Source organism: Theropithecus gelada, chromosome 20 (assembly GCF_003255815.1).
Source record: "Theropithecus gelada isolate Dixy chromosome 20, Tgel_1.0, whole genome shotgun sequence".
Taxonomy (NCBI): domain Eukaryota; kingdom Metazoa; phylum Chordata; class Mammalia; order Primates; family Cercopithecidae; genus Theropithecus; species Theropithecus gelada.
Window position 1 is genome coordinate 68,692,958 of NC_037688.1, and position 11,880 is coordinate 68,704,837.

Below are 11,880 nucleotides of genomic sequence, written 5' to 3' on the forward strand. Positions count from 1 at the left end.
GCCCTTAATGCTCTTTAGTAAGTCCTTATATCAATCTCACCAGAGCCAAGAGGAGAGAAGAGATGGCTGAGGGGGTTATGATTGGGGGTAAGGGTTGTTTCTTGTGCCAGGGTGTTAGAAACATACTCAGTGCATAAGATTGTCCTTCATTTACAGCCATGGCATTCCCAGGCTGGCTGATGCAATTCCAAACAAGAGCCACTGACGTCCCAGGGTCCCCCAGATAAGACTAAATTGATTCAGAAAGTGGGATGAGGTGAGAAGAGTCACACTTTCCATCATTGCTAGAAAGAGGAGGTTCAGTCCTTTGCTAGAAACTGCCTTGGCTCTCTAGTTTAAAAATCAGCAGGAAGCAACCGTACAAAAGAGATGATGCTTGTGGTAGCTGTATCTGAAGAACTGGTGTTTTAGACGCATAGCCAGGTCCGCAGAAGAGAAATGCGTTTTTGATCTTTTCTATTTCTGGGTCCTCTCTCCCAACTACAATGTTATTCCTGTATATCCGTCTCTCTGGCCACTCATTGGAGAAAAGACAAAGCTTAAATGGTTCTGTTATTAAATAAAATGAAAAAAAAAAAAGAAACAACCCTGAGCAATTAACTATAACACAGAGACCAAAACTAATAAAATAAATCTAAGGACAGCAGAAGAAAAAAGTAAAAGATAAAAGCAGACATAAGCAAATTAGAAAACAGAAAACAATAGGATTGATCAAAATAAATCAAAAAGCTAGCTCTTTTAAAAGACCAATAAAAGAGACAAACCTCTGGCAAGGTTACACGAGAAAGAAAGAAAATACAAATAAATAACACTAGAATTAAAGCGGGACTAGAAACATCGATTTGGAAGAAGATGAAAGTTAATAGCATACTGTGTTTAAATTCCTGCTAATAAAATATGGACCAAAGTAAGACAATAAAATCTGCTCCACAGGACGTAGAAAAATCCGACTAGACAACGAGTCATGGAAAAAACTGATAAAAGAACTCCCTGCTACTTTGATGAGACATACTGGCTCAGATGATTTGGGGGGTGAGGGATGGGTTGGTAAATTCTGCCAAACATTAAGAGGCGATTTCTATAGGATTTAATTGGTTCCAGTGTATCAAAAAACTTTAGTGTCTCAGTTAATTTTACAAAATGAAGTCAACTCCAATAACCAAATACTGATGGTTGGGGTCGGGGAGAGGGAGAGAAAGAGAAGAACATGAGCAATAGTCACGTTATTTAGGGATAGTGTACTGTGTTGAGTAGTGTCCCCACAAAATGCATGTCCACCCAGAACCTCAGAGCGTGACCTTATTTGGAAATATTGTCTTTGCAGATGTCATTATTAAGATGAGATTATACTGAGTTAGGGTGGGTCCTCAATCCAATGACTGGTATCCTTATAAGAAAAGGAGGCTGGGCGCCGTGGCTCATGCCTGTAATCGCAGCATTTTGGGAGGCTGAGGCAGGCAGATCACGAGGTCAGGAGTTGGAGACCAGCCCGGCCAGTATGGTGAAACCTTGTCTCTACTAAAGAATACAGAATTAGCCGGGCGTGGTGGTGCGCACCTGTAGTCCTAGTCCCAGCTACTCAAGATGCTGAGGTAGGAGAATTGCTTGAACCAGGAGGCAGAGGTTGCAGTGAGCTGAGATCGTGCCACTACACTCCAGCCTGGGCAGCAGAGTGAGACTCTGTCTCAAAAAAAAAAAAAGGAAAGAAAAGAAACGAAAAGAAATGAAAAGAAAAGGAAAGAAAAGAAAAGAAAAAAGGAAGGAAGGAAGGAAAGAAAGGAAGGAAGGAAGGAAGGAAGAAAGAAAGAAAGAAAAGAAAGAAAGAAAGAAAGAAAGAAAGAAAGGAAGGAAGGAAGGAAGGAAGGAAGGAAGGAAGGAAGGAAGGAAGGAAGGAAGGAAGGAAGGAAGGAAGGAAGGAAGGGAAAGAAAGAAAAGGGCCAAGTGCTATGGCTCATACCAGTAATAAAGCACTTTGGGAGACCCAGGCGGGAGGATCACCTGAGCCCAGGAGTTCAAGACCAGCCTGGGCAACATAGTGAGACCCCCACTTCTACAAAAAATAATTAGCCAATTGTGGTGGTGTGCACCTGTAGTCCTAGTTACTGGGGAGGCTGAGGCAGGAGGATTGCTTAGGCCTCAGAGTTTGAGATTGCACTGAGCTATGATTGCACTACTGCATTCCAGCCTAGGTGACAGAATGAGACTCTGTCTCTAAAAAGAACATTTTAAAAAGGAAATAATAGGAGAGGACACACAGAGATTCACACAAAGAAGGACATGTGAAGACGGAAGCAAAGACCGGAATGATGCAGCCACAAGTCAAAGAACACCAAGGATTGCAAGGACCCACCACGAACTAGGAAGAGGCAGGGAAGTATGCTGGCCTAGAGCCTAGACCTTGATTTCACAGTCTGGCCTCCAGAACTGTGACAGAATACATTTCTGTTGTTTTAAGCCAACCAGCTCGTGGTACGTTGTTATGGCAGGCCTAGAAACTAAGGGAGATAGAGATGCAAGTATTTTTCTATCGCTTTGGTGATTTCAATTACTTTGTAAAGGAAGAGGATACATGGGCTGTATCTACCATCTGGGAAACGAATATAAAAGTTTCAATATTGCTTCCTATTGTGGGTCTCGCACAGATGGTCTCATGCCCACCTAGAGGGTTTACTCAGTAATAGGTTTTCCCCAAGCTTTTTGTGGGCTTCGGGCAAGAGTATAAATGGGGGCCCATATACAGTATGGCCAAAGTCTTTCAAAGCTATAAGTAAGCTGACAACTGTTCTTCTTCTTCTTTTTTTTTTTTTTTGAGATGGAATCTCATCCTGTTGCCCAGGCTGGAGTGCAATGGTACAATCTCGGCTCACAGCAACCTCTGCCTCCCAGGTTCAAATGATTCTCCTGCCTCAGCCTCCCGAGTAGCTGGGATTACAGGCGCCCGCCACCATGCCCAGCTAATTTTTGTATTTTTAGTAGGATGGGGTTTCACCATGTTGGCCAGGCTGGTCTCGAACTCCCGACTTCATGATCCATCCACCTTGGCCTCCCAAAGTGCTGGGATTACAGGCATGAGCCACCGTGCCTGGCCAACTCTTCTTATCTCTACCTGGCAAACATACCTTCATAACCATGTGGCAAGCCACATTTGAATTTAGAATTCTCCCAGGCTCCTCAGAGTTCTGAGCTATTATCTGGTAACACAAAGAGAGTTGAATGCCCTTTCCCTATAGCTCCCATTTCCATCCTGCATCAGGACAGGCCTTGTGAGAATAGGTATGGGCACTCCAGCCCAATGTCCACGCTTTGTCCACACCCCATGCAATCAGTCATCTTTTGTCACTCCTCAGGCTTAGGAGTACACTGACCAGCAGTGTGGTCTACTTTGGGGAGGATGGACCCAGGAAACAGGCCCTGAAAGCGGGATAAGACCATTTAGGTAGAGGATTCTAGGGTCTTGGGTATCTAGAATATGGTCTAGAAGGCAGGGGCACAGGGTCACGGCACCCAGGACTCCATAATTTCCACCTAAATGGGCCTGAACCTACTTGCAAGTTCTGTCTCCTTGGCCCTGCAGATTCCTCACCTGCTGGGGAGGATCATGGCCAAAGGAGGAACCAAGGAGACGATTAAAGCAAAGGCAGAAGCTGCCCTGGCCTGGTCTAGAGGGCTGCTGCTCAGCAGGTTGTCACATTACGAAAGAGATCCACCTTATAGCTGGGTGTGGTAGCTCATGCCTGTAATCCCAGCACTTTGGGAGGCCGAGGCAGGTGGATCACCTGAGGTCAGGAGTTCAAGACCAGTCTGGCCAACATGGTGAAACCCTGTCTCTATTAAAAATATAAAAATTAGCCTAGTGTGGTGGTGCGTGCCTGTAATCCCAGCTACTCGGGAGGCTGAGGCAGGAAAATCACTTGAACCCAGGAGGTGGAGGTTGCAGTGAGCTGAGATTGAGCCACTGCACTCCAGCCTGGGTGACAAAGCAAGATCCATCTCAAAAGAGATCCACCTCTACAGCACACTGAACACTGAAGATGATGGATTAATAACTTTGTGGGGACATCAGAGAATGGAACTACATTACAAACCCGAGCAGAAACTAGTAGACATCCCTGTCCCTTCCTCCAAGTTCCTTCCGCATCTTTCCTCAGTCTCTTCAAAAAACCCAATATTTATTTATTTATTGAGAATTATCCAGTTTTAACCATTGCCCCTAGCAAAAGAGAAGCCAAATAAGCATCCTTTGATCTACAAGTATGTCTGGGTAAATCTGGTGAAATTTTATGACCTCTCCCTTCTGTCTAAGCAGCATGTCACATATTTTGCCAAGAAAAGTAGAGGTCAAGGGTGGTCATGAGATAAAGAGGCGATAGATCAGTTTTGACTTAAAAAATATTTTTCTCCTATTTTGTAACCCTTAAATAAAACATTAAGAAAATTGATATGTTGTCAAACTCTTCAACAGCAAAAAAAAAAAAAAAAAGAGAGAGAAGAAAATAGAATACAACTCTACATTTAAAAGAATAATATAATTTGACTAAGTATAGCTTAACTCCCCAAATCATACATGCAAGGATTGTTCAATATTAGAAAATTTATGGATTTATAACATGCAGAAGTCAAAGAAGAAAATCATATCAGCTAATAGAATTTAAAGTTCTCTCTTCATACAATGCTTCTGTTAAATTGGAGAGAGACAGAGGCTTACTATTGAAAAATATATTTATCTCAAATCAAGAGCCTACAAAATAGCTAATTGGGCAAAGAATGGAGGCATTTTGACTAAAACAGGATAAGGCAAGATGCCTAGTATTGCAACCCAATACATACTTAAATTCTGGAAACTCTAGCCAACGTGGAGGATACTGTGAGCCTAGGTTGAATATGACCATCCCATATTTGACTTGCCTGATATTTAAAAAACTCAAATTTATTTCCAACATTTAAAATACCTGTATATTCGACATTTTAAAATACCTGATCTTTGGTATATCTTTTTAAAAAAAATCTGACCATCTGTTAATACTAGGCCTGTTTCCTAAAGGGCAGAAATTGCCTGGGACTGAGCAGAAGCACCGACCTCTCAGACAACGCCTAGGATCTCAGTAAAGGCCTCGCTTGGCTCAAGTTACTCATTTATATTGCTTGACTGGGCCTCTTGGACCCATGCTATAAGACAAGAAATAGAAAAAGAGGTATAAATATTGACCACAGGACAATATTATCATTATTATTTTTGCACGAAGTAGATCGTCTCCCTACACTATTCAAAAGAATCATCTGAAAAACTATTACCATGAATAAAAGTTCTATAAGATGGGAAGTTATAAAATCCATAAAAGTTCATATAGTTAGAATGGCCAGGGCTGGGGGAGGGAAGAAAGTTCACTCACAATTTGCAGCAATAATAAATACCTTTGAATTAACTTGGCAGGACGTGTGGGACCTATATGAATCAAACTACAATATGTTACTGAAGGAAATGAAAGAAGACTTCCACAAATGGTAATACACATTTTCTTAATATTGTAAGGATTCCCCTTATTGTCAAAGTAAAATGAATGTAATGTAATTCCAATAAAAATCTAAACATCATTTCCTTTGGAAGCTTGACCAAAAGAATCTTATATGTTCAACTGGAAGAATAAATAATTGAGGATGGCCAATTAGCCAGTAAAAATGTCAGAGGACACAGTAATAGAGAGACATCTGTCCAACAAATTATTGAAATTCATTACGACATGATAGGGGCCAGGCACAGTGGCTCATGCCTGTAACCCCAGCACATTGGGAGGCCGAGGTGGGTGGATCACCTGAGGTCAGGAGTTTGAGACCAGCCTGGCCAACAGGGTGAGACCCTGTCTCTACTAAAAATACAAAAATTAGCCAGGCGTGGTGGCTGGTGCCTGTAACCCCAGCTACTCACTCCGGAGGCTGAGGCAGGAAAATCACTTGAACCCAGGAGGTGGAGGTTGTAGTAAAGTGAGATCGTGCCACTGCACTCTAGCCTCCAGACAGAGCGAGACTCTGCCTCAAAAACAAACAAACAAACAAACAAAGATAGGAACAGAATGAAAAGCACAGAAACATATCTAAATGTAACATAAAATACAGTATAAGACAGAGGTGTGAATTAAAATCAGAAGGTAAATAAAATACTTTTCAACAAATGGTGCTGGATAACTAGCTCACCATTTTGAAAAAGGTTAGATACATACCACACATCACATATTGATATGAGTTTTCAGTGGAATAGAGATTTAAATGCAAAAAACAAAACAAGAATAATAATACCAGAAGAAAATGTGGGTGTATTTTATATATTCTCAAATATACTCCATCTGATTTTTTAAATACCAAAAGATTTAACAACATATACATTTTTTAAAATCTGAAAGGCAAAAGCATAGAAAAAAAGACAATTAGAAAAAGGTTTACAACATTTATGTTGCAACTTACTACTCTCAGTGGATATAATTCTCAAAAATAAATGAGTGGCTGGGCACGGTGGCTCATGCCTGTAATCCCAGCACTTTGAGAGGCCGAGATGGGTGGTTCATTTGAGGTCAGGAGTATGAGACCAGCCTGGCCAACATGGTGAAACCCCGTCCTACTAAAAATACAAAGATTAGCTAGGCGTGGTGGCGCATGCCTGTAGTCCCAGCTACTCAGGAGGCTGAGGCATGACAATCTCTTCCCAGGAGGTGGAGATTGCAGTGAGCCAAGATTGGGACACTGCACTCCAGCCTGGGCAACAGAGCGAGATTAAGTCTCAAAAAACAAAAAATAAAAATAAAAAAATAAATGAGAGGAAGAACATTTGATAGATAAAAGGGGCAATTTACACACACATACCCTTCCCCTCCAACACACAAACAAATGGCCAAGCAACATATGAAAAACCTAATCTCAATAGTAATTGAAGAAATACAGGCAAGAGCGGTGGCTCATGCCTGTAATCCCAGCACTTTGGGAGGCCAAGGTGGAAGGATGGCTTGAGGCCAGGAGCTTGAGACCATTCTGGGCAACATAGTGGGACTCCATCTGTACAAAAAAATGTAAAAAATAGCTGGGCGTGGTGGCACGCACCTGTAGCCCAGCTACTCGGGAGGCTGAGATGGGAGGATCGCTTGAGCCCAGGAGGTTGAGGCTGCAGTGAGCTATGATCACGTCACTTCACTCCAGCCTGGGTGACAGAACAAGACCTTGCCTCCAAAATAATTAATAACAATTTTAAAAAGAATGACAAATCAAAATAGTGAAACGGCACTTGCATTTAGCATATTGATGATAAAAGGCACAGTGACACTTTCCAAGTGAAGGTGTAGAAAAGTGGGGTCTCATATCCTGCTAAGGTGAACCCAAGTTGATAAAACCTTTCCAAAGAGCAATTTGGCTATATATACCAAAAACTTAAAACATGGTCTCATCTTTAGGAATTCCCACTTGTTAAAATTTACCCTGAGAAAATGATCATGGACGTGCACAAAGTGTGAAAGATGACCATTTCATCATTGCTTCTATTGAGGAACAATCAGAAACACCATAAGGGTCAGAAATGTAGCGATGGTTTCATAAAATCCACAGCCGGTATGAGTGTATGGGAGCACTGGCCAGCATCCACTCTGATTGGTGGCTGTGATGCACATTTGACACAGACTTTAGACATCACTCACACAGTGAAATACTCTGTACCACTCAAAAATGATGATGCAGAACATTTATGACATTGACAAATTGTGTACAATGCTAGGCAAAAAACTTATACGTGGCATATATGTAAGAAGATTCCATTTTAAATAAAATGTAATATCCACACAAGTAAAGACAGAAAAATATCTAGGAGGCCAGGCGTGGTGGTTCATGCCTGTAATCCCATCACTTTGGGAGGCCTAGGCAAGACAGATTGCTTGAGGCCAGGAGTTTGAGACCAGCCTGGGCAACATGGTAAAACTCCCGTCTCTACTAAAAATACAAAAATTAGCCGGGTGTGGTGGCACAGGCCTGTAATCCCAGCTACTTGGGAGGCTGAGGCACAAGAATCGTTTGAACCTGAAAGGCAGAGGTTGCAGTGAGCTGAGATTGCACCTCTGCACTCCAGTCTGGGTGACAGAGTGAGATTCTGTCTTAAAAGAAAGAAAGAGAGAGAGGGAGGGAGGGAGGGAGGGAGGGGGGGAGAGAGAGAGAGAGAGAGAGAAAGAAAGAAAGAAAGAAAGAAAGAAAGAAAGAAAGAAAGAAAGAAAGAAAGAAAGAAAGAAAGAAAGAAAGAAAAGAAGGAAAGAAAAGAAAGGAAGGAAGGAAGGAAGGAAGGAAGGAAGGAAGGAAGGGAAAGGAAAGGAAAGGAAAGGAAAAAAGTCTGGGATACACATTGAAGTGCTAGAAATAGCTCTAGCTGATAAAATTATCTATATATATTTTTTGCCTACCCAGATTTTTAAATAATTGCACAAAATTCAAACTTTACAAACTATAATTTCTTTTTTATTTTTTTTGAGATGGAGTCTCACTCTGTTGCCCAGGCTGGAGTGCAGTGGTGCGATCTTCAAGCTTTGCCCCTGGGTTCATGCCATTCTCCTGCCTCAGCCTCCCGAGGAGCTGGGAATACAGGCGCCCACCACCACACCCAGCTAATTTTTTGTATTTTTAGTAGAGACAGGATTTCACCATGTTAGCCAGGATGGTCTCGATATCGTGACCTCATGATCTGCCCACCTTGGCCTCCCAAAGTGCTGGGATTACAGGTGTGAGCCACTGCACTCAGCCCAAACTATAATTTCTTTAACAGAAGTTCTTTTTTTTTTTTTTTTTTTTTTTTTTTTTTTTTTTAGGGTAATAGTCAGCACTGGTAAATAGTATTCCTGGATCAAGAGTAGTGTCTGAATCATCTCCATGTCTAGGGTCAGGGACATTGGATAGTCGCAGGGTACTGGTGGTCACATAGTTGGTTGCAGGCCTTCTGGAGAATCAGTAATGTCTGAAGATTCTGGCATATTAATATGTACAGAAAAAAGTCTGAGTGATGGGATTATGGTTTTTCTTTTCTTTTCTATGTTCTTCTCCATAGTCCAAATTTGATGAGTTCATGTTATGTTTATAATCAGGAAAAAACTCACAATACAACTAATCAGTGTGCGTGTGTACACGTGTGTGTGTGTGATATGTGTGTGTCTATGTGAATATATTTATTTATTTATTTATTTTGAGATGGAGTCCCGCTCTGTCACCCAGGCTGGAGTGCAGCGGCGCAATCTCGGCTCACTGCAACCTCCGTCTCCTGGGTTCAAGCGATTCTCCTGCCTCAGCCTCCTGAGCAGCTGGGATTAGAGGTGTCCACTACCACACCTGGCTAACTTCTGCATTTTTAGTAGCGATGTGGTTTCACTGCGTTGCCCAGGCTGATCTCAAACTACTAGGCTCAAGCGATCCACCCACCTCGGCCTCCGAAAGTGCTGGGATTACAGGTGTGAGCCACTGCCCTTGGCCCTAATCAGTATTATAAAAGCCTGCTATGGCTATAATTCCCACCAGGACCTGGGTCCTGCCGAAACTCTGTATTCTCTCTCCTCTCTGGGTTGTTTGGCCCCATTCCTGGGATTCTGTTGCTTCCTCCTTCCCACGTCTACTTTCACAGTTTCTTCTGCCAGCAGAGGATTCTTTTCTTTGAGCTCTGGATTAATCTGACACAAATTAATCTGTTGAAAGCCAATTTATCGAATTAGTTTTCCAGAATGAATCATTGGCCAAAATGTATCCAGTTTGCCTATTCTCTACAGCCAAATGTTTTAATAGCTTTCACTAGAAAGTTTAACAACTTTACAGGAAATGTTGAGTTTTGGTTATTGGTCATAAGAATATATTTTTAGCCTTTCTCATAGAAAATTTTTGATTTACATTAACTTTTTTTCCTCCGACATATTTACAATGTTTAGACATACTGAAAAATTATACAGCAAATGCCTGCATACTCATTACCTACATTGTAAAACGGTTCACATTGATTTTTAAAAATAATTGCCAATTTTTGTTTTTGTTTTTTTTCTTTGAGACAGAGTCTCACTCTGTCACCCACGCTGGAGTGCAGTGGCACGATCTCGGCTCGCTGCAACCTCCACCCTCCAGGTTCAAGTGATTTTCTCATGCCTCAGCCTCCCGAGTAACTGGGATTTCAGGCACGTGCCACCACGCCCAGCTAATTTTCTTGTGTTTTTAGTAGAGACAGGATTTTGCCATGTTGGCCAGGCTGGTCTCGATCTCCTGGTCTCAAGGAATCCACCTGCCTCGGCCTCCAAAGTGCTGGGATTACAGGCGTGAGCCACCACTCCCAGACAGTAATTGCTAATTTAATGTTCTGATCATGATCTTTGTTCACTCTTTTGGTGTTTACGCAATTTAAGAGGCCTTTAAGTTGATTTTATTGATTGCTTCTTTTAAAATTCCTATTTATGGTTAATGCATGTCAGATATAAAGTACTAATAATATGATTCATTATAATAATTCATTCTGGTGAAATTAATTTTCTCTCACTCATGTATTCCAAATTATCCTTGTTAGAAACCAGAATTTCAGCATTTTTCAGGAAAGGATTATTTCAGTTAGTCCCGATATTTTTAGTATGGTTTTAAATTTACAATTTTGGATTTCTTTGGGACATTTTGCATTAAAATTTAACATGTTTAACACTGAATTCCAACTAAATTCAATTTTAAATTTGATGCATTTAAATTTAAGCCTGATATGTCATTAAAGGAACTGGCAAAAGATTATTATAAATGTTTATAGTTTGAAGGATAGAAAAAGACATTCAAAAGTATCAAAAAAGAATTTAGAAGAAACTGAAGAAAATCTGACACGAAAGGCTAAAATTTTGCTTGGTAAATACAGCACTTCATATGAAAAAAAAACCCTTCATTTTAGGTTTATTCCTACTTTGTCACATTTTTAAAAGGATCATTTTATAAGATCCTTTTGCCAGGTGGCATTATCAATCGTATTTAGTTAGTAGCTAGGGAAGTATATCACAATCAGAAACCAACTTGAATATCACAGTGAAAGCTACTCAGTAACTTTGGCAAATTCAGTCTATGGGTCATTTGGCAAACTAGATTTCTGCACGTTGATTTTCTGTGAGTTGATCAGGTGATGAATCTACCAAGAACTAAGTAAGTGCTCTACATAGATTATTTTATTTTGTTTTCCTAATAAATGTAGGTTCTCTGTACTACTATCCCCATTTTACAAATGAGAACACACATGCTTTGGTTGGGTGGGGAATTTAAGATATGAACTAGGCTGGGTGTGGGGGCTCATGCCTGTAATCCCAGCACTTCGGGAGGCTGAGGCATGCAGATCACGAGGTCACGAGTTGGAGACCAGCCTGGCCAACATGGTGAAACCCTGTCCCTACTAAAACTACAAACATTTGCCGGGAGTGGTGGTGCGTGTCTGTAATCCCAGCTACTCGGGAGGCTGAGGCAGGATAATTGCTTGCAACCGGAAGGTGGAGGTTGCAGTGAGCCGAGATCGCACTACCCTACTCCAGCCTGGACGAAAGAGCGAAACTCCGTCTCAAAAAACAAAAAGACACTAACTTTTTGTTTAGGCTGTGTGAGCCCAGAGCTTGTACTCTTAACCTCAGAGCTAACTTACTAGCTCCCCACCAGCAATATGGCTCTCTGCTGTTGATGGCAGTATAAACTGTTACATCAGGCATCGCTTCCTCCAGGGAGCCTCCCCTGACTTCCAAGACTAGGTTAGATAGTCCCCTCTCTGTTCTCAGTGAACTCTGATCATGATATGTCCATGTTGCTTTGAAAGCATCAGTATGTTCCCCATAGTACTGAGGGCAGGACCATTAAATGTGTCATCTTGGGTAGCCCTGGCAC